At 43.0% G+C, this 23,750-nt stretch overlaps 1 protein-coding gene, 1 long non-coding RNA gene and 1 pseudogene across 4 annotated transcripts in view; 1 reads left to right on the top strand and 2 right to left on the bottom strand.

Moving 5' to 3' along the window:
* Nucleotides 1-1,200: 1,200 nt before the first annotated feature.
* Nucleotides 1,201-10,535, bottom strand: LOC143442330 (uncharacterized). The gene is made up of 2 exons (XR_013110404.1): nt 10,205-10,535; nt 1,201-2,195 (listed from the first exon to the last, which is right to left on the bottom strand). It is a non-coding gene; the product is annotated as an uncharacterized LOC143442330 (long non-coding RNA).
* Nucleotides 10,536-10,560: 25 nt separating this feature from the next.
* Eya3 (EYA transcriptional coactivator and phosphatase 3) overlaps nt 10,561-23,750 on the top strand; it is an 83,237-nt gene continuing 70,047 nt past the window's right edge. For 2 of the 3 annotated variants that reach the window (XM_034502091.2, XM_034502089.2), the window contains exon 1: nt 10,561-10,689. The gene's annotated coding sequence lies outside the window, so the exon portion shown is untranslated. Of the gene's footprint in view, nt 10,690-10,999; nt 11,119-23,750 lie in introns of those variants that run through there. The other variant, XM_076934060.1, reaches the window with a different exon arrangement.
* On the bottom strand, nt 12,133-15,066 carry LOC117708452 (cytochrome c, somatic-like; annotated as a pseudogene).

Raw genomic sequence — 23,750 nt, 5'->3', positions numbered from 1 at the left:
ACCTATCTATCCTGTCTTCTGCGGGCATGTGCGTGCGCATGAGGACCCTCTGCGGGCATGTGCGTGCGCATAAGGACCCTCATGCATGCACACGAGCCACACCCTCAACTCTGTGAGTCTTTTTTAAAACAACAACAAAAACCAGAGTTTTGTTAGTTGTGCCAAGCTTGCCCTGCACTAGTCGAAATTCTCCTGCTTCAGCCTCATGCCTGAATTAGAAGCTATTCTCCTGCCTTGGCCTCATGCCTGAACTAGTAGCAACTCTTCTGCCTCAATCTCATATGCCCTGGGACTCAGGTATACATCCAGCCCTGCAGCTGAGTGGATTTTCAACAGTTCCATTGTTCCCTCTGCCTTTTGCTTTCTTAATGTAACCATTCTGGGCTCTGTAATTTTCCTCAGAACTCCTGTTCTCTAGCTCGTGAGTCATTTTATTGTGCTTTCGAGAACTTACTGAGTTTCCCTGAGGTAGCGGAGCCCAGAACGGATGTGTTTTTCTAAAACAGCAACTCTGGCTCATGACCAAATAGCATCTGAGCATCACCGCTCTGGGTTGAGCTGAATCCCTGGAGACAAGCCTCTCTGAGATCTCGTGTCTTCCCATTTTCCATCCCCAACTACAAAGTGAATGAAGTTCAGGGAAGTGAAGGAGGGTGTGACTGTGGGAAAGTCAAGGGAGCAACAGGAAAGGGCAAGCCTTACTGTTTCCTGCTTGGCTGGGATCATCCTTCCGGATGCTGTTGGGGGTTCTTTGAGACAATAACGGACCGGAAGGATGCTGACATCATCCCTGTCTGTTCTGCGCCAGGTACCTGAATTTTCCGAGTTAAGAGGGAGGCACTCCTCTGTGTAGCTGAAGAGACTGAGGTTCAGAGGTGAGGAACATCGTGTCCTTACTGCCACTGAAGATGAAGTCATGCCAAGATGGAAAGAGACCCGGGTTCTAGCCCCACCCTGCCCTCCTGTCCATTGTTGGTTCACTTTACATTTAAGTTCTAGTAAAAAGAGCCACGGAGGGGAAGGGAGGCTGGGCATAAGATCCAGAGTTGAATGTGCAATACTGTTCTTGCAGAAGACTCACAATTGCCTGGGGCTCAAGTTCTAAGAGATGCAACACCTCCTTCTGGACTCTGTTGGCACACACACACACACACACACACACACACGCGCGCGCCCTGTGTACACACATAGTTGAAACACTTTTTTTTTCCTTTTAGTTGAAACATTTAATACATATAAAGTAACAAAATAATTTTTAAAAATCAATTTTAATTGTGTGTGCTGGCTGATTTTATATCAGTTTGACAGAGGCTAAACCCATCTGAGAGGAGAAACCCCAATTGAATAAATACTTTCATGAGATTGGGCTGTGGGCAAGCCTGTAGAGTATTTTCTTAATTAGTGATTGATGTGGGAGGGCCAAGCCCATTGTGGGTGGTGCCATCCCTGGGCTTGGTGGTCCTAGGTTCTCTAAGAGAGCAAGCTGAGAAAGCCAGTAAGCAGCGCTCCTCCATGGCTCTGCATCAGGTCCTGCCTCCAAGTTCTTGCCCTGTTTGAGTTCCTGTCCTGACTTCCTTCAGTGATGAACCATGATGTGTTGGGCTGTGGTGCGCATAGCTTCGGGCATTGTGAAGACCCAAGGGCAGAAAAAAAAAGACTGGACAAGAAAACAGCCTTGGAAGGGCCTCAATGTCCTTTAGTCTAAACAGCCACAGGACAGCGTGTCAGCTGGGCTGTGTCTTGAGTGTGGGCGTGGGTCCTGTTGGGCTGAATTGTGGGTCCCGAGTGTCTGCCACCCCAAGGGGCTGAGGCTCAGGGCAGCAGAGGTGCGGGAATTCAACTGTGTTCTCTCCACGCCACACAGACATGGGGTTGTGAGAAGCCGCAGGGCTCTGCTCGGGGTGGATAGAACACAGTCTGAGACCCCCTGGGGGCCAGAGCTCTTAGGTTGGAAATCCGAGGTCCAGGAGGCGGCCAGGGACCGACTGGTTTCAGACCCTTGGCCTCTCAAGGGCTGCTGAGAGGCCATGGAAAGGCTGAGATGGGGCATTCAGGCTGGACTGACCCGCAGCCGAAGGGGTGAGGGGAACGAGCTCCAGCAGCTTCCCGTAGGGAAGAGACTCTTGGTCATGGCGACTCTCTTGGCTGGGTCATGGCTGGCTCCGCTAGCTTGCCTGAGTTGGTGGCCTCCGTGGCTGAAACATAGCAGGGGAGATTAGATGGCGGCTCTGTAGTTGAAGACCTTCTCCACAGTGGGCCCCCAAAAGGAGAGGTAGTCCATGGTCTTAAGATATGGTCTTAAGATCTTTATTGTCGTGGCGGAAAATGGATGAAGCTATACCCAGAGTTCTCAGGGTGGGCCTGAGGTTAAATACCTTTTAAGAGGAGGAGGAGGGTCTGGGAACGAATGCTTAATTGGCTATGCTCTCAGGCCTTTAGGTATCTCATGAATATGGAGATGTCTTGAGGCTTTGTGGCCTTTGTCACACTCCCTACGTGACCTTTGGCCTCAAACCTCTCTTTGGGAGGGGCTGTGGAGGGCTGAAGCTAAGTGAAAGCAGCCAGGGGGCCCAGGAGTGAGCCAAACTCCTACCATCTCTTTAGGGTCTCCTGGGTTCCAAGGAGGTCGACTAGGTACCCAGCTGCCACTCACAGCCCACTGCCCCACAATGATGTGGAAGTGTAAGCCAAATAAACCCATTCCTCTGCAAGTTGTTTTGGTCATGGTGTTTCATTGAAGCAATAAACCCTAATTAGGACAAGGTGTTTGTGTGTGGGGGTCATGTGCATGTTACCACAGAACTCATGGTCGCCAGCAGAGGGCGCTGGATGCCCTGGAGCTGGAATCACAGGCAGCTCTGAGGGTGCTGGAAACTGAACTCGGGTCCTCTGTAAGAACAGCAAATGCTTTTGACGGCTGAGCCATCTCTCCAGGCTCCCCTTACCTCCAGTAAGGATTTTGGTTTCCTAAAAACCCAGTTTTGTTATGTAGATATGTTTTTGTTTTAATCCCAGGTGTGGGATATGGGGCTGCTTCAGTTTGTTCACTGCCACTAACAGAATCTCATGCTCTTGTGGGTTATGATTTTATTTTTATTTATTTATTTATTTATTTATTTATTTGCCATCTGCAAAGAATTCAATTCTAGGGACTCTGGAGAGGGTATAAATAGGAGAGCCCCAAGAGGGCCTGTAACAGCTGCTGCTGCTGGATAGCGGGATAGCGGGATAGCGGGATAGCTGGATAGCTGGATATTCTGACAACAAAGATTGGACTTGCCCCTAATCAGCAGGAAGAGGTCCAGATTCTCTTTCCCCTCTAATTTTCTTTCTCTCCAACCTAGTGTTGGGGGGTTGGAAGGAATTGGGGTAGAATAAAGGTTGGAAGGGTTGTAGATACAAGAACCCAATAAAGTAGCCCAAAAGTACACCTACACCCCCAATGAGGGAAAGTCCCAGCACAACCCTGATGTGGGAAAATAAAGTAGTGTGAGGCCCAGTGTGGTGTTTCTGAACTAGCTACAAAACTCAGGAGGACCAGAAGTCAAGGTCATCCTTGACTACTTAGCCAGATCAAAGCTAGCCTGGGCTACATAAGACCTTATTTATAGAAGAAGAAGAAGAAAGAGGAGGAGGGAAGAAGAAGAGGGGGAGGGGAAGAGGAGCAGAGGGGGAAGCCGTGAGGTATAAATGAATTATCTATTCTAACTAGCCCCTATAAAAGACACAAAATCTTGATATTTTATTTTCAAGCTATAAGCCTAGGCTGGGCAGGTTGTGAGGTTCTAAGTAACATCCCAGCCGGACGTCCCTTGTTGCTTGCTGTGAGTCTCACCTGGGTTATTTCTGCTCCACCAGCCTGTCCTTGGGGCACACTTCCCTTGGCTGTGTGCTCATGGTCCATCTCCTCTCATGGCCCCCTCCTCTCTCCTTTCTCCTTCCTCCTCTTTCTTCCCCCTCTCTTGCTCCTTGTCATCCCTCCCTGTGACTGTTAGCCTGGGAACTGAAAGCCTGCTCCTTTATTCTCCCCTGGAACTGGCTGTAGCCATTTTTATTTAACCAATAGCTTTAAATTAGGGAGCAAGGCTTAAGTAGCATCACTTGGTGTGTACCTGAGGGTGTGCTCATGGGGGTGGGGGACAACCAGACCAGGGGGGACCAGTATTTAGCATCTGAATACATAGCTGCACCAGACCAATCCCCAACAGAGAGAGAAGAAAAGGAAGGGGAGGAAGGGAAAACCAAAACTTTAAGGGGGAGGGGGGAATTAATCCATTCATAATGGTGCCATGTTGATGGCCTAGGCCTTTCCATTGGGCCTTCCCCTTTTATTACACTTATTTATCTATTCATTTATTTGTGTAATGTGTGCCTTACTACACACAAGGGTAAGAGGACCGTTTGAGGGAGCCACACCTATTCCAACAAGGCCACATCTCTTAGTAGTGCAACTCCCTGGGCCAAGCATATTCAAATCACCACAGATGGCATTTTAACTTGGCATGAAGACTAGGCTGGTCTTGAACTTGTGGCAATCCTCTTGCATCTTGCTCCCAAGTGCTGGGATCATGGATGAGACTACCACATCTGCTTCTAACACCAGGTAGACTATATTTTACTAAACCAGTGAGTTCTCCCAAGGCTGTGTCCATCCAAGTACACCTGGTCTGCACCTGGTCAAGGTACCTTTATTGGAGAACTAACCCATCTGGTACTGGTAGCTGCTATCTGTAGCGAGGACTGGCAGCAGAGGTCAGTTTGCCTTCCTACTGGTTGACTGTCTTCTCTACATTCTCTTTATATCCTCCAGAGTGATTCTTCTGTCATCTCCCACCTTTGACCTAGAGATGTGTTCCCTTGACCTTTTGACCCTTGCTTTGAACATAGATTGGAGTCTTCATTTTGGCCTTTTTTTGAAGACAAGGTAGCTCCGACTGGCCTGGAACTTATTATGTAAACTAGGCTGGCCTCAAACTCACTGAAATTACTTCCTCTTGCCTCCCGAGAGCTAGGAGTAAAGGCATGGCCAGCACTAAATTTTCTTTTAGGAACACTATTTTCTATATATAGTGTTTACACCAATTTTCAATCCTGTAACTTTAATTTTTTCAAACTTTATTTTTAATGATGGTTTTTAAATGCTTTAACCTCCCCTTTAGCCCACCACCCACCAGGGTAGTAATAAAGAAAGGATATAGGGGAAATTTTTTATAAAGGGAGAGACCTATTTAGAAAGGTTCTTTGGACAACTCCTGCTTGTGTTGTCTGGAAATCGGCAGTTCAGTTCACAGGTTGGCAGCAGCAGCAGCTCTATCCATTCGCAAACACTTTACAGATACACCAGCAGTCCAGCTCCGTAGAGCTGGGTTATCTTACAGAAATCAGTAGCAGCGGCACTATCTATCAGAGACAGTCATGCCTCAGCCTTGGCACGAGTCAGCAGGAGAGACACCTGGGGTTCTTTGCCGTAGCTCCCTCAGTAAATCGAAGATCAGCAAAGGCGTGAGACCAACAAGCATTGCAAAGCTAGCTCAGCTTCTGTCACTGTCCCTCAAATCTTATTTATAACCTCACAGGTCTTGCCTCTGCATGTATGTCTGTCTCAGCTGACATTAGTCTGCCAAGCAGCCCTCAGAAGTCCTTGGAAGCAGCAAGAACTGCAACACACCATCAGATGCTTTTTGGTGTGTTTCTCTCTATGGAGTCCTAGGTTCAGGGAGAGAACCAGTCACAATCTATAAAGCAGAGAGTGATCGAGGAAGACTCCCAACCTCTGCCTTGGACTTCCACGTGTCCATGCATACATGTGAACCCACACCTATATATGAACTTATCCCACATACATACACAAAGAACGATAGACAACACTGACATATATAAACCCAGATCATTGTTCTTCAGTCATGTCAAGCATGACATTGATGACTATTATAAACATGGGGCATACATGATCTTTAAACTAGAAATAAGTTGGGAGTAGTAGTACATACATACCTTTAGGCCCAGCACTCAGGAGGCATAGGCAGATTATATTTCTATGAGTTTGAGGCCAGCCGGGTCTATATTTTGAGTTCCAGGATAGCCCCTACTACATAGTGAGACTCTGCCTCAAAAAAATTAAAAATAAAAACAAAATAAAAAAAAAACTAAACTAGAAATAATTCAATTCAGAGGCCTTATAATCAGTCTTATTTTAGTGTTTTGTCTTATTTAGTTTTGTGTTTTGATTTGTACCTTGGCTTTGTTTAGTAGTATATGTCTAGAATAGCCTTCTTTTGTGTTAAATTTTGAGTGAATTGGTCCTAATCTATAGAAAAAGAAAAAGAAATTATATAGATATGTGAGTGTTATACAACTAAGCTTGAAGAAATCATAACAGCATTTTTGGTGTATTTATTTAGGTTTGTCCTCAGAAATACTGTACTAAGGCAGGAAAATCAAAACTCACAAAACGTTTCTACTGGATATAATATCAAAGTATAGTGTATGCCTGGAATTCCACATTGGGAAGCAAAGATGGAAAAACTTTTAGGACAGAGAGAGATATAGTAAACCCTGTCTCAAACCAAAAAACAAAAAACAGAGAGGAGAGGGGGAGGAAGAAGAGGAGGAGAGAGGCATGAAACCAGTGAGAAACCTGTAAGTAAATGCAAACCTCCTTGTCCTCCGGCTCTCCTGCTATTCTTCCTGAAGTGGGAGGGAAGCTCCGCCCAGCAGTTTAAGACCCTGGGCTCTGAAGTCATCCTGACCTAGTTTAAGTCCTCACTGATAGTTTTGTTTTGTTCTTTTTGTGTTGTTATTAAGTTCAAGAATATTTTTTTTAAGAGATTAAGAGAAAACAACAGTGAAGGCAAGCTGTAGGCCTTGGCAGCTGCCAAGAGAGAGACAGAGCAGAGAAGGGTGCCTTTGAGTTAGGAGCAGAGGTCAGCCATGACAGAGAGCTGGGTCCTGGGAGGGCACTTAGCAGGCAGCGTGAGAAAGCACAGAGCACCAGGAAAACCAGACAAGTATCTGAAAGAAAGAAAAAGAATAAAAACATGGAAAAAGGAAAAGTTATACTTTGGGTGGGCTGCATGGTAGAGGCTCCACTGGCAACTGCTGTTCTGTGGTTTTCTGAAACAGGGCCTGGCTATGTAGCCCAGGTTGTCTTTGAACTCACCTGCTGCCCCAACCTCCTGAGTGCTGGGATTACAGGCATGTGTCACCATCCCCAGCTTAGTCATGTGACCTCAAGGAAGTCCCTTAATTTTTTTCCCTGACACAATACCTCATCTATACTGTGAACTCAGTTATAGGTTCTGTGTGTACTTGTAAGACTCAAAGTCAAGGACTATAGTTTTTGGTTTTTATATATTTGTTTTTGAGACAAAGTCTCAGTACTGAGACTAGGCTGGCCTCCAATTTGGAATAGTCAATCCTCTTGTCTCTGTCTCCCCAGAACTGGAATTACAGGCTTGTGCCACCATGACCTCAAAATGCACAAATACAAAGAAAGACGGCTCGGCTAGAGGTTTTTGTGTGAGTGGAGGCTAGGCATGCAAACTGAGAGCTGGGAGGGGCTGGCCAAGAGGGACCATGTAGATTACAGTAAGCAGCAAGGATTTTTTTTTCTCAAAGAATGCCAAAGACCAGGAATGGTGAGGAATGTCTTTTATCTTAGCAGTAGAGAGGCAGAGGCAGGCAGATCTTTGTGAGTTTGAAGCCATCCTGGTCTACATAGAGTTCCAGGACAGCCAGGACTACATAGTGAAATTATATACATATATGTATGTACGTATATGTATATATATATTACAAAGACACTGATTTTTTTGTTTTTTGGTTTTTTTTTTTTTTACATTTATTTATTTACCCATGTGCATGTGTATGGGTGTAAGTAGAGCTTGTATGAGGGTCAGAGAATAGCTTGCAGAAATTGATTCTCTTGTCGCACCATGTGGGTCTTAGGGATTGAACTCAGGTCATCAAGCTTGGAGGCAACTGTCTTCACCTGCTGAGGCATCTTGCTGGCCCTAGGGTGTTGTTTTTAAATTGGTAATTAATGCATAGGACTGATATGTATGTATAGTATGTACTTTGGTAACAGTGTCTGTGGGCATCACATTGTTTGTGGGCTCCCTCTGGTGGAGCTGGTGGTTCATGTCAGTAAAAGTAGTTAAAAAAAAAAAAAAAAAGAGCAATTAATCTAGCCTTTCATGTACTCGCTGTTTACTATGTAACATTGTGTTCTATTGCCAAAATACACTCACAAAAAAATGAACATTCCAGCATAGAATCACACCTGAGATTCTAGCATTGGAGAGGAGGAGGCAGAGGAATCAGAAGTTCAAATCCATTTTCAACCACAAATCTAGTGGATACAAGACACCTTATCTCAAAAACCCAAAACATAAACCAAACAACAACAACAAAAAACCCCAAACCCCAAACAAATAAACAAACACTCCTCCAAACCCCAATCCAAGCCCTTACAGAACTTCTATTCTGATGGGGAGACAGTAAGCCAAACCCACAAGCAACTTGTTGGACAAATGTCTTGAGAACAATTATCAGGGGTTAAGAAAGTACAGGGAGACAATCAGGCTCCCACTTAAAGCACAGCGTCAGAGGTGGTCTCCATGAGAAGACACATTTGAAGCTTTAAAGGGGGCGACAAGGTGAACCATAGAGCTGTATGAGGGAAAAGCACTCCGGGCAGAGGGAGTACAAAGCAGACAGCACCCGAGCCTACCTGCAGGCTGGAAGAACAGCAGAGGTCGGTGTGTCTTAAGTGGAAGGAAGACAAGATAAAGTAGGTTAGAGTTCTACTCTGCTGACTTAAGTTCTGGGTCCTGTAGGTAACGTAAGGATTTTGGCGTTCACACTGAGACAGTGCCATTGGAAGAAGCAGGTGATTTAATTAAGGCTTTCACAAGAGGCTTCTGCTTCTGTGTTGAGTATAGGGTAGCAAGCATATGAATAAGACACTCCGAATTACATATTGACTGTGGTTTATACCAACACAGATGGGAAATGGTCCGATTCTGCATAGACTTTGAAGACAGCAACTACTGATTGTGCTAATTAGGTGTGATGTGTGAGAAAGAGTGGTTAAGAAGCTTCCCGAAAGTAGTTGTTTAGGAATTTGTTGAAATAGAAGGAGCTAATAAAAATCTTTTGTTTTTTATTTATATTGAAAAGCTAGAGCCGGGCGGTGGTGGCGCACCCTTTAATCCCAGCGCTTGGGAGGCAGAGGCAGGACAGGGCTAAGGGCTACACAGAGAAACCCTTTCTCGAAAAACCAAAAAAAAAAAAAAAAAAACCAAAAAAAAAACAAAAACAAACAAACAAACAAACAAAAACAAAAAAAAACCCAAAAACAAAAGAAAACAAAAAAAAAAGCTAGGTTTTTGTTTTTTAACTTTGTGGTTAATCTAATATTGTATTTGTAATCCTGGGTCTTTTTTCTTGAGGGTCTTTCCCTTCTGAGATTGAATCCACTGAAGACGACACAAAACCTGTTTTCTTTTCTTTTTTTTTTGGGGGGGGGGGTCGAGACAGGGTTTCTCTGTATAGCCCTGGCTGTCCTGGAACTCACGCTGTAGACCAGGCTGGCCTCGAACTCAGAAATCCGCCTGCCTCTGCCTCCCAAGTGCTAGGATTAAAGGCGTGCACCACCACCGCCCGGCCTTTTTTTTTTTTTAACTTTTTTTTTTTTCATGAAACTCGGGCGGAGTCACAGCGGGATTCGAACCAGGGAGAGAGAGAGCAAAGGGCACGGGCTCGCCCCTCTGCAGGCAGCTACCTGCAGACAAAACCTGTTTTCAACTCCATTCCTCGTCCACACTTAAGTTGCATTTTAAAATCTATGAAGCATTAAACAATGTTTCTGAGCCGAGAAGGTAGATCTCGAAGATCGAGACTAGCCTGATCTATAGAGGGAGTTCCAGGTCAAGGTACACAGAGAAAACTTGTCTCGACAAAACAACAAAACCCCCTCCTCCCGCCCCCAAAGCAAAAACAAACAAAAAAAGTTCCTAAAAACAATATTCACAAAATGAAGGCAGTTGCAAGTGTAATACTACGTGTAAACTAAATTTTCGGATAAAAATATTCACTTTGAGTTAGCCTTTCAAGTGTATTCAAAAGTTCCATTCCTTCTCTCCTAGCTTTTCTAAATCGACCAACTGACGGTAGGAATCACACACATTTTTTTAGCACTTACTTTCAAAGATTCTGGAGAGCGGTGGCTGGGCATGGAGGCACAAGCCTGTTCTACAAGCCCTAGGCTGAAGGAGGAGGATCCTGAGTTCGAGACCAGCCAGAGTAGAACTTTGTTTTGGGGAGTGGAAAGTGCAAGGAAAGGAGGTCCGGAGTACTTTTCACGAAAGCGGCTGCAGCTTAGCAGCGCAGGCACCCTGTGAAGCACTCAGTAAGGTGTCGAGTGTTTAGTGGCCAGGGTGTCAATCACACGCCTCGGTCTGCGAGGTGGGCGGGACCTAGGCCTTGCCCCGCCCCGAGAAGCCTGACGGGTACTCGGGGTTCTGGCGGAACCGGGTGTGGATTGTTAGAAGGCCCCGTATATCTACTTCCGGTTCCTAGGGATGCGCATCCGGGTCACGCTAACGCCGCGGTTTCCGCCACTCTGTTGGTTCCACAGAGGGTCCGAAGTGGTCCCATGTCGTGTTGTGGAGCGTCTGCAGCCGTCTGGTGAGTCTCCGCCGCCGCCACGGTGTGAGCGCGGCGGCTCGCGTGCAGCCTTCAGGGTCCCGGCTGAGGAGTTCCTCCCCGGTCGTGCTGGCTAGGGGTCCCTTTGCCGTTTCCTCGTCCCTGCCGGTCTGCCCTCGAGCATTTTCCATCGCTCTGGCCTCGCCCCTTCTCACCTCAGCGCCCTGTCTCTTCCTCCCCTTCTCTTAGCACTTCTCCGAACCCGTGTGTTGAGAGCCCACTGTTCCTCCATCCGGGGCGTTGGGGTTCAGCTCCGCCCCCCAGCGCTGTTCACCTGTGACCCTTCCTTCCTCCAGGGACTAGTAGATGACACGAGTGTTTTGCCTGCCTTTTCGGAGCCAGAGGAGGGCTTCTTCAAAGTCTAGATCCGGGCCGACTTCTCCAGGGGCAAGTTCTGCCTTGAGGCGCGAGGTTAGACTTGAGGTCGCTTCCCTAGTTAGAGAACAACAAAGGCGTTCCCAGCTCCTCGCTCTGCCTCAGTTTGCTGGGCTCCCTGGACCGCAGCGAACAGGTGGCGGGCTCGCTTGTGTGATCTACATTGACAGGTCTTCGTCCTGGCCTGTTTTGTGTCCTCTGTCCCACGAGAATGAATATGCACAGCTGAGGCAAAAATGCGGATGTTCTGCACTCTGCATGGATTTAAAGTTAGAGGACTCCAGGTTTATAAACTTTTAAAACATTTTAGTGTGGTGCTGCTGTTTCCTGCCAAGATTCACCACTGTAATTTTCCGAATAAGCCAGACATTGTTTCTTAGAACATTCTTTTTAACTTCTTTTTCTTTAGTGTTGCTACCATGGTTTAGAAATCATGATCTTCTCATCTTAAAACTTAAGACATATTATCTTAACTTACATTTTCTGGAGGTTTTAAGGCATCTATAATGTGAAAAGGGTTAGACTTAATAATGGTTAATGTCCTGTTTTTCAAATTATGTGATCTAAGGTATATCTAGAGGTACAACTTTGGATGATCTTTTTTTTTTTTCTCCTCCCTTCAGTTTTTTGGGTGTTTGCAGCATTTTCTTGCAACCGCCATTTTCTTTTATGTGTGATCAGTCTAAAATTCAGTATTAATAATTCAATATGAACAGAACAAATCTGTGTTTATTATTGGTTTCTCTTGGCGCAGTTCTCTCTCATATACAGATATGAGAGTATAGCATAGTCTGGCATATTTCAAAATTGGGCTATTCCCTCCAGCTATTTTTAGCAAAGAACTTTGGAGCTTGGCCATGTTAGTCCTAGATGCCACAGAGAAAGACCCTTCTGGTTGGTTTTCAGGATTAACCTGGCCAGGGAAGCCCCTATGAACGTTTATCTGTCCTCCCCTGCACCTCCACCGACTGGAAAGAGTTGACTTTGTTCAGCCTAACCTTCTCATTTCCCAGCAACAACCCCAGTAACTGTGGCAGCTCCACTGGCTTCTTTACCTCAAGGTTTGACAAATATTTCTTTCTTTTCTTTTCTTTTCTTTTCTTTTTTAAGAAGTGTTAAATACTCTTTATTTGATATCATACATAAACCACAGTAAATGCCTTTCAGTGGTAAAACGCAGCATCCTTGATGTAGGGAATTCTAATTAAAACAGCATTGTCAAAAATAGACAGTTGCTTCCTCGTGTTTAGCCATTGCCTAAAAGAGGCCAGTGAACACAAACTGAAACACAGGTGAGTCTTCTTGTTTCTGAGACAGTGATAGAATTTTCCCAGTGTTTAAACATATTCATATACCCAGTTATATAAATCTAAGTATAAAACCATTTAATAGGTTTGAGGCGACACCCCCATATTTATGGAAAGTAAAACCTTATTAATTAAGTCCAATCTTATCTTGAGAAAGAGAGGAGCGGTGATGGCATGTATACAACCGGAATTGTTGCTTTAAAAAAGATCATACCCACTTTACGACAAGTCAGTTTTACTTAAGTCAGGACTGTCCAACAAAAACATTGTTAACCATTCATGATCTGAGTTTGGTGTATGAATTAAATTATGGTATACATTAAAAGCCATGAGACATTTGTTTTGTAATAAATAAGGCCGTGGAATTACTCATTAGTAGCCTTTTTAAGATAAGCTTTTAGGTTTGCCCTTTCTCCCTTCTTAATTCCAGTGAAGATCATTTTGTTCCAGGGATGTACTTTTTGGGATTCTCCAAATACTCCATCAGGGCATCCTCTCCCCAGGTGATGCCTTTGTTCTTGTTGGCATCCATGTAAGAGAATCCAGCAGCCTGACATGTCTTCCACCCAGACAGACCATGGAGATTTGGTTCAGTCTTATGCTTGCCTCCCTTTTCCAAAGTGTGACACTGGGAACACTTCTGAACAAAAATCTTCTTGCCCTTTCAATGTCACCCATTTTTAATTTGCTCCAGGCCAGTCAACACCACAAACGCTCAGACTCGAAGATGTCTCGATCTTTAGCCCAAGGACATGCCAGCCCGCGCCTATGTACCGGTGTCGGTGCAACCAAAACACCCTTGTTCTCCAAATATATCTTTTTTATGTATATAGTTGGTGCACAACTTTCAACTTTGTTTTCATTCCTGAACTTTATGTTCCTTCCCCCACCTCCCACCCCCCACTACCTTTGTTTCCTCCTTCCTCTGTTTTTGTGGTGTGGTTTGACCCTAGGCTGGCCTGGAACTTTTGGAATTTGCTATGTAGTAGAAGATAGCATTGAACTTGTGGTCCTCCTGCCTTCTAAACTCTGGGATTACAGGTCTATGCCATCGTGCTTGATATTTTTGGGGTGAGCAGGGTTGAGTTTTTTGTTTTGCTTTGTTTTGTTTCTCTGACTGTCCTGAATTGCTTTGTAGACCAGGCTGGCTTTGAACTTAGAGAGATCCGCCTGCCTTTGCTTTTGCAGTGCTGGGATTAAAGGCACATGACACTATGCCCGGCCTGTTTGGTTGCTTTTTACTCATAGTTACAGTCTGAGCCTAGTGAGGTTTTTATAGTGTATAGCCAAAGGGAATTTAGAGTTCAAATATACTCCTTCATTGATAATCCATCTTTAAGAATTAATGATGGGCCAGTTGTGGTGGTACACACCTTTACTCCCAGCACTTTGGAGGCAAAGGCAGGTGGGCATCTGGGAGTTCCAGGCTAACCTGGTCTGCAAAGTGAGTCCAGGGTAGCTAGGTCTCTGTTACACAGAGAAACCATGTCTTAAAAAACAAACAAAAAAAGATGATTTTTTTTTTCTTCTTTTTAAAAAAAATTTTTCTTCTTAGACTGGAGAGATGGCTCAGCAGTTAAGAGCACTGGCTGCTCTTCCATATGTCCTGAGTTCAATTCCCAGCACATGGTGGCTCACAACCATCTGTAATAGGATCGGATGCCCTGTTCTGGTGTATCTGAAGATAGCGATAGTGTATTCATATACATAAAAATAAATAAAAATACATATACAAATACATAAAAATATATAAATAAATAAAAATTCTTTAAAGAATGCTTTTCTTCTTTATGATATGAGTGCCTGGTGCCCTCAGAGGCCAGAAGAGTGTATTAGATTTCCTGGAACTGGATGGTTGTGAGCTACTATGTGGGTGCTGGGACTCAAACCTTGGTCCTCTGGAAGAATAGCTAATGCTCTTAACCACTGAACCATCTCTCTAGCCCACTAAGATAATTTTTTAAAAAAGAAGTTCTGCACTTGCATTCAGAGTGATGAGATTTAGTTCTCTGAAAACTGTAGACTAGTGAGCACAGCGTAGTATTTGAAGGGTGATTTTGATGGGTTTAAGTTTCAGGAGTGAAGGATTAAAAATTAGGATTAAAAATACATGTGATGGCCAGGCATGGTGGCATGTGCCTTTAGTCTCAGCACTTGGGAAGCAGAGGTAGGTAGATTATCTGAGTTCCAAGCCAGTCAGAGTTGCATAGTGAGACTGTTTCAAATACAAAATTTATAACCTGGATTTGTCTTTTAAAAGGGACCAGAGAAACAAACTGTTAATGCAGACAGAATAAGTTAGATTTTTAAAGTGATACTTTCCTGTTGTGATCTATATTCTACATAGAAGCCCCTAAATGAAGTAAAGATTCGAGATTGTCAGTGGAGCATCAGTGTTCATATTCCTGGATGTGGGTCAGAACATGACAGACTTCCTAGGTACTGAAGAACCTGCCTTTCTTACTTACCTGCTGTCTTGGTCAGTGTTCTGTTGATGTGAGGAGACACCATGACCAAAGAAAGTATTAAACTTGGGTCTTGATTACAGTTTTAGAGGGTTAATCCATGATTATCGTGGCAGGAAGCAGATGGGAGAGAGAACATACAGGAGCTCACACTGAGCCTTTTGAGACTTTAAAGCCTATCCCCAATGATACACCTTCTCCAACAAGGTCATCCTTCAGTAAGGCCACACCTACTCCAGCCAGACTACATCTCCCAGTCCTTCCCAGTTTTATTGAGGACTAAGCATTTAAACATAAAAGCCTATGGGGGGCCATTTGCTTTCAAACTACCACAACTGTCAGCTCTCCCGTTACCAAAGACACTGCTTTTAAAGCTGTAAAGAGAAACCACTGTAGGTTTTCTGTAGCAATTTTTACTTTATGTTTGTTTCAGTTTTTAAGTCTGAGTACTCAATTTAAAAAGCATTTCTGCATGCTTTATACCTGCCGTGTTTTCTGGTTTTTGCGTGATCATTTTTGGTTATTATTTTTGCCAACTTACTTCCCATTGTACTTTTTCACAGTGCTTTGATTTTTTTCCCCCTAGAGTACTATGATATTTAAAGGATGATGCAGTTTTAAATATTCAAGAAGCAAAATATACTTCCAGCATGTCCTTACCATTGTACCTTGGTTTTGTGATCTGCCTACTCTTCCTCACGACTTCATCCTTTACTTTCACAAATAAAAGGCTCTCATAAAGCTTTTTAGTAGCTTTAATAGAAGCTTTTTATCTAAAAAATTTTTGTGTATTACATGTTATTGTAGTCTGTGAAATGGAGGAAGACTAGTTCAAATAGAAACATACCATGTTAGGACTGGGATATTGTTCCATAAATTCACCTACATGGTTTATACCAACAGTTGAATTCTATTTATAATAAAATACAAAGAAAAACAGCTGGACTTTATATTCTAATTAACTTAAAAATGTAAGTGCATGTTCCTGTTCCAAATACATATATTAAGTCTAAGACACATGAAATCCTTTATATTAGAGAACATAGCACATGATAGAATATATCATCTTGATTTTGTTTGGCACCATCAACCAAGTCATGAGGTAGCTAGTTAGTGAATGTAGGAGTACTTTATTTATAGCAAATTTAGAAAAATCATACATTTAAGCCTGGCAGTGGTCATGTACTCCTTTAATCCCAGCACTCAGGAGGCAGAGACAGGCAAATCTCTGAGTTTGAGGCCAGCCTGGTCTACAGAACGAGTTCCAGAACAGCCAGGGCTACAAAGAGAAACCCTGTCTTGAAAAACAAACAAACAAAATCAGACATTTAAAGCATGGACCTCATATTTGTCTTTAATGTTTTTACCTTTTGAGTATGCAAAATCATTTTAAATCAGAAGAAATTTATAGTTTAAGTATGACTTTTTTTTTTTTTTAATTTATTTTTATCATGTGTGTGCATGACTTGTATTAGGGTCATGGGGCACCTGTGGAGGTCAGAAACGATTCTTGCTTCCACCACACGGGGGCTCTGGATCAGGTTGTCAGGCTATGTGGAAGGTGTCTTTACCCACTGAGCTGTCTCACTGGAAATAACATTGTTCCTCACTATGTAGACGCATTCATGATGAAAGGGTCAATATGCACCTGCCAGGTGTGGTGGCACATGCATTTAATACCAACACTTAGGAGGTAGAAGTATGTAAATTTCTATGAGTTCAGAACAGCCAGGCTACATAATGAGACCTGTTTCACAAAACAAACACTCAATAATCCAATAGTCAGAAAGATCAGCAAGAAGACTGCCCGGGCTACAGACAGAGTGCCAGGCCAGTCTGAGCAACTTAGAACCCATTTTAAAGTGGAAACTTAAGGGTTCTTTGGAAAGTCAGTTGTGTTGGATGGTGTTTTGTTGGGGCAAACACATGAAGGAGTGTTTTCCTGAAGTAGACACGGGTAAAAGAGTGTTTTGCTAACACAAGCACGTGAGAGGACCCACGATGAAGGATTCTTTGCTAATGACATATATGCACTGGTCCGCCTTACATGGATTGTTGAGCTCCATCTGTCAGGACTCCATAGAGAGAAACGCACCAAAAAACTTTTGGTGGTTGTTGCGGCTTCTTGCTGTTTCTGTGGACTCGGGCTGATTGGCAGAGTGATGTCAACTGAGACAGACTCACATGGAGTTTTGCTAAGTCAGACTCATAGGCTGAGGCAAGACCAGTGGAGGACACATGTGATGTTTGGCAGGAGTAGAAACAGTACTAACCAGACACTGACGGAGGTGAGGCTTCCCTTGCTTGCGTAGCTAAAAGCTTCTTGAACTTGCATCTTCGATGATCTTTGCTTTGATGAGACACAGCAGAGAACTGCATGCCTGTTGGCCTTGGTACTTCCTGCTGACTAGTTCTAATTCGGCTGGGGACTAGTTGTCTCTGATAGGTTGTACCACTGCTGCTGATTGATGTTTGCTATCCTGACTACTGAACTGGTCTGCTGGTATATCCATGAAGTATTTCTGAGTGGATCGAGCTGTCGCTGTTGACCCGTGAACTGCTGGTTTCCTGACAATGCAGATGGGATTTGCTCCAAAGAACCATTTCTAAACAGGTCCACTTCTCCTGTATCCTTTTTTCCCCCCTACCTTTGGTGGGTGGCCAGCAGGGTGTCACAGCTTTTAAGAAGCAGCTAAGTGGAATTCCACATGGGACGGAGACAAGAACCTTACATGAGCCCCAACTCTCCATCCTGAAGGCTGGCCTGCTGTGGCTCCTCCTCCATCCACCCCACCTGATCTCTAAGCTCTTCCTTAGTCTCCAGAAGAGGTCCAGGTAGAATCCCAGACCTCTTCTGACTTTTTTTTTTTTTTTAATGGAGACTAACCTCCAACTTCCTGTATAGATGAGGGTGACCTTGACCTCTTGACCCCCTGCCTCCATCTCCCAAGTGTTGGGATTGTGCCAGCATATATACCAGAATAGTGGTTTATTTTAGAAAAATCACCAAATCAGTGGAGTACAGTTAGTATTCAGTATCTTAAAGATCCCCCTGTAGACTGTGCTGGATGCACTTTAACTTACACATTTGGTTAGTATTTATTACAGCCAAATTTTTTTTTCCAGTAAAGTAATGAAGAGTAATCTTTGTAGTACAGCTCTTTGAGTAAATATAATTTGGGTATCTACATTGTCCATTATAACATTACATATTTCATGTATTGCTTACATGAATTAGATGATCTTATGTATAGAACCAGCAATTAAATTGAACTCTGAATCTCATTTAAATATTTCAAAGTTAAATATAAGAATTAATAGAATTAACCTAATTTAGGAAGGACATTGTACACATTTGTAATCCTGGCACTTGGGAGGAAGTAGGAATTATGGTGAGTTTGAGTGAGATTCTGTCTCAGAAAATTCAAACCAAACTAAAAATAGAAACTAAACACACAGAAAATGAACAACTTTTAGATCTAAGAATGTGTCAACAATGATGATGGTATATGATTTTGGTTTTTCGAGACAAGGTTTCTCTGTGTAGCCCTGGCTGTCCTGGAACTCACTCTGTAGACCAGGCTGGCCTCGAACTCAGAAATTCGCCTGCCTCTGCCTCCCAAGTGCTGGGATTAAAGGCGTGCACCACCACTGCCCGGCTTGTATATGATTTTTTTAAACTGGATTTATGATTTCATATTGCCTTGAAGCCATTTAGAGTTTAAGGTTATTGCATAAGTCTCTATTACAGCTTAATATAAAGATTACTTTCTTTATAAGTATAGCTATTTTTCATATGGTGACTTATTTTACAACTGAACCCTAAAAGTCTGTAGTAAAGAAGAAAAAAGAAAGAAAAATGAATTCAGGTGGGCATGGTGTCTGTGCCTGCAGTCCCAGGACTCAGGCCACAGCAGAAAAATAGTAATTGTGAGTTCTAGCTGAGCCCGGGCTGCATAGCAAGACCTCTTCTTAAAAATAAATAAATGAATGCAAACATATCTACATACACAAACATCAAACTACGTGGCATTTATGTCTGGTATTCTTTTCTAAATGGCTCCTACATTATTCTGAAGTACATTCTAATGTTCTGTATGAAGAAACGGAAGCACAGAGTGTATAACTTGCCCACAGTAGCAAAGCTACTTAGGCAGGTTTGAATTTGGCCTTTGTGGCTTCAACTTCCTAACCTTTTATCTGTTTGTTTGTTCAAGAGACTACTATTTAATAGTGATGCATTACAGTGTTCTCTGTTTTATTACATTCATTTAAACAGACTGCTGGCTGCTCATCAGTCACAGAGTTGCTGCAATAATTTATAATGCACTATACCTGTATTTTGAAAAATTTTAGTTGTAGGGTTTTGGGGTTTTTTTTTGTTTGTTTTGTTTTTGTTTTGTTTTGTTTTGTTTTTACATTAGCTTTTGCTTGGATTGAAGTTGGGTTTTGGGGAATGATTTATTTTCAATTATGTGAGTGGCCCAAATCTTCCTGTGGGTGTGTGCACGCTATTGCAGATGCCCTCGGAGGCCAAGGCGTTAGATGCCTGCTGGAGCTAGAGTTACAGCCAGTTGTGTGCTGTTGAAAGTGGGTGCTGGGAACTGAACTTGGATTTTCTAGAAGGGCAATTCGAACTCGTAATTGTTATCTCTCTGGCCTCTGGGTTTACCAGATTTGATCATCTGAAAGTTACCTTGATTTTATAAAGATTTTAGCTGAATAATTATGTAAAACAATTGAGAGGAGACCCTGCTACACCATGGTCTCAACTGCAATATACGAGCAGTGCATACAGTCCTTATTCTTTGGAGGTACTGTTACAAATCCAGAGTTAAGGGTCATCCACAAGTACAAATTGAGTTCAAGGCCAGCATCTGCTCTGTGAGATCCCGTCTTAAAACAGAAACAATGAGAGGAGTAACCGTAAGTGAAAGTGTCATAGTGAAACCTACTCTTGTGTATAATTTATATTTTTTATTTTTATGTGTATATGTGTATAGGTACCTGAGTTTTTGTGTACATGTGTGCAGGTGCCCTTAGAGGACAAAGGGTATCAGATCCCCTGGAACTGGAGTTAGAGGCAGTTCTGCTTGATATGGGTGTTGGGAATGGAACCAAGTCCTCTGCAAGAGCAGTATCTGTCTTAACTACTAAACATCTTTCCAGCTCCTGTACATTAGTAATTAAAAAACTAAAGTTTCCCCACTACTGCAATAATCTTGAATGAAGAGGTTGTGAGAGTGCTTGAGCTACAGAACATCATTAGGATTCTTTCTTAGTTTCCACATAACAGTCAAGTTGAGGCCATTCAGTGCTTCTCACATGCATTGTTACACATGAAGTAACTGCGGTCTAGGAGGCCTTATTTCAAGCCCCTTGCTAGTATCAGAGCTGGTAAGTTCTGGAGTCTGATCCCAAAGTGTACACCCTAAATTTTTTTTTTTTTTTTTTTTTTTGGTTTTTCTGTATAGCCCTGGCTGTCCTGGAACTCTGTAGACCAGACTGGCCTCAAACTCAGAAATCTGCCTGCCTCTGTCTCCCAAATGCTGGGATTAAAGGTGTGCACCACTGCTGCCTGGCACACCCTAAATTCTTATTCTTGCCAGGCCTGCTTCTTACAGAGATTACTTTGTTGAAAAGGTACAATAAGTTAAAACTGCCTTCATTGCTGTTCTTCACTGTGTAGGCTGAAGCAACAGTGTTGGGAAAGAGTGATGGGGTTTGTTGATACATCTTTGAAGTAGAGCTTGGTGATGTGGCTAACTGTCTAGCCAGCTTGCTCTGGGGATACCCCATCTGCACCTTCCCAGCACGGGAATTACAAATGGCCACCACACTCACCCCACATTTATGTGGCTTCCAGGAATCAGAACTCTAGTCCTCATACTTATGCGCAGGTCCAGACTCATTTCGCATTAGCAAATTCAGATTAACCCATTCCTTAGTACTTTATACTGTGGCTTGGAAATTTTTCCTGTGGAATGCATCTCATTTTATTGGAAGCTGGTGAGGGGAAAGTTTGTGTTAGTTTTCATTAGAGACAGTTTTATAGACAACTTTAAGGATGATTTTCCAAGAAGTAAAATTAGAAATTGTGAAAAACATTCTTGTTCTTGATATGTTCCTGATAGAATATTCTTTTAAGAATTTAATATAGTTTATGTATATAACTTTCTCAGTAATTATGATGTATTCTTTTAATGAAAGTGTAAAGTTAGCATAAATATTCCTACAGCTGACAATACTAAAACATATCTCTCCTTTGTGCCTCCAAATAAAGTAGCCTTAAGTTGCCTTCTGTTTACTGGGGCTGTTTACTTATAGAAGGAGTTGCCTAGTGTAGTGACGGCTTTTCTCTGTCTGCAAAAAGTTTATCATGGCAGGTGTAGTATGGTTGCAGCTCTCCAAACCCCCTTAAAAAGTTTGTGATTTGTGTTGTTGCCAAGTTATGGGGCATGAACAAAGGAACTGAGTATAGGTCCACTGGATGCTTTTGTCTCCTTCTGTAGTGCTTTGGGTAGAAACATTACCTTCAGCTGATGAGACTTTAATGGAGTTTGAAAAATAAGAAACAGAGAGATTGGGTTGATTGGGTTGATGGGTTGAAACTAGATGAAAAAACAAATCGAAGCACATTTGAAGTTTCAGTAATTAATGTACTAGATGCCAGTCAAGCTAACAAAAATAATGGACATCACCTGGGGCATGCCTCAGTTTCTTGGCCGTTGCTCTCAGTTTTGAGCATTTCCCTTAAAACACATTGAAGGCTCTGTCCGTGGCAGGCAGGCTTCTGTTTCCCTGCAGTCTATTCACTATTTCAGTGAGTAAAGATGAAACCGCACCATTTTATTGCTTAACCCTGGTTTCTTTCCTAGGGTCCTTACCAATATTACTAGTCATTAATTTGTTAGCACCAGTCTTTTTATTATTTCTCAAAACTGCCTAGATACTATTTTTACTTTCTTTACTCTTTTTTGGTTTTTCAATACAGGGTTTCTCTGTATAGTCCTGGCTGTCCTGGAACTCACTCTGTAGACCAGTTTGGCCTCAAACTCAGAAATCCACCTGCCTCTGCCTCTTGCCTCCTTGCCTCCTTGCCTCCTTGCCTCCTTGCCTCCTTGCCTCCTTGCCTCCTTGCCTCCTTGCCTCCTTGCCTCCTTGCCTCCTTGCCTCCTTGCCTCCTTGCCTCCTTGCCTCCTTGCCTCCTTGCCTCCTTGCCTCCTTGCCTCCTTGCCTCCTTGCCTCCTTGCCTCCTTGCCTCCTTGCCTCCTTGCCTCCTTGCCTCTTGCCTCTTGCCTGCCTCTTGCCTCTGCCAAGTGCTAGGATTAAAGGCGTGTGCCACCACTGCCCAGCACTTTACTCTTTCATGTTTACCAAATGTTCATTCCTGAAAGGAAAACCTTCCTTCTCCAACACACAGCTCTCACCTCCATTATATTAGATTTCTGCTGACAAATTAACATGTCAGAGAGAGCTTTCCTTTCCAAGTAGTTTCTCTTGTCATTCTCCCACCCCCGCCCCCTTTCGAGACTTTGTCTCTTTCATCCTTTTGAACTTCTGATCCTCCTGCCTCCATCTCCCAATCTGAGGTTACAGAGATGAGCCACTACACCCAGCTCATGTGTTTTCTAGTCTTCATTTCTATTTACTCTAGTACTTACAACTTCAAGAAGTGACATCACCTTATTTAGTTTTTGAATCTCACCCATTAGGATAACGATGCCTTTACTTTGTGGACTCTATTCATCACTGACATCCTATATGTAGACTAGTGTCTGACATACATAGACATCAAATATGTTATGAATGAATAAATGCATTTGAGGCTAGAGAAAGAAGCAAGGACAGCCTTAAAGTAGCAGTAGATCTCTACAACAAAAGCAGAGGAAGCAGAAAGCAAAATGAGTAAGAGTTGCACTACCTCTTCCCCACATTAAAGCTGTAATTATCCTAAATTAGTGAAAGCCCTGGCGTAGGAGACCAGCTAGATCCCACATAATTTTGTGATGTTTAGAAGAGATAAATTCATATCCAGAAAGTGAACTTGTGTGCAGACACTGCCTGACTGTGCTCCCCTCATTCCTTCCTCTCTCCCTCCCAGCTTCTTTCTATTCTCTTTCTCTTCATTCCTTGAGGTTAGGGTCTAACTATGTAGTCCAAGTCTGCCTTGAATTTGCAATCCTATCTTTGCAGCCTCTGTGCTGAGATTAGGGGCATGTGCCCTCACATCAGGCTGTGTAGTTAATCTTTCTTATAGTCAGTAGAGGTGGATGAGATGACTAAAACCTCCATACAAATTCAGAGCAGAACAGAGATCCTATTTACTTCCTCCACTCTAAGGAAAACTGTTTGGTTATGCACATAACCTAGACTTATCAGTCATCTGTGTGAAACTAATACTGAGAAACAGAGGTAGCCATGACTTGTTTTCCTAGCTCATGGCACTATTTGGGAGGCTGGGGCCTAACTAGAAATGGCCTTAGAAAGTCATAGCCCCTAGTTTCAGAGTTGTAAAATTAAACAGTTAAACCAGGTGACGTGGTTTATGCCTGTAATCCCTGAATTTGGGAGGCTGAGGCAGGAGGATTAGGAGTTCAGGGCCATCCTTGGCCACTTAAGGACCCTGTCTTAAAATATTTTTAAATAATTAAGTATTTAGTAAGAGTTTTTATGGAAAAGCAGTCTATTCTGTTGATGCCATAAAATGATGTAAATCTCTCAAGAAGAAAAATATAAACTTCATTAGGAATATGTTTAGTCTTTAGTCAGTAAATACAGTAACTGCCTTGCAGATGGGTAGTCTTTTGTTTGATTGTTTTTGACTCAGAGTTTTGCTGTGTAGCCTTGGCTGATCTGAAACTGTATAGATCAGGTTGATCTCAAACTCATAAAG

The sequence above is a fragment of the Arvicanthis niloticus genome, chromosome 5 (genome assembly GCF_011762505.2).
Source record: "Arvicanthis niloticus isolate mArvNil1 chromosome 5, mArvNil1.pat.X, whole genome shotgun sequence".
NCBI classification, from domain to species: Eukaryota; Metazoa; Chordata; class Mammalia; order Rodentia; family Muridae; genus Arvicanthis; species Arvicanthis niloticus.
Note: the sequence above shows the minus strand (reverse complement) of the source record. Positions and strands in the feature narration are given on the sequence as shown.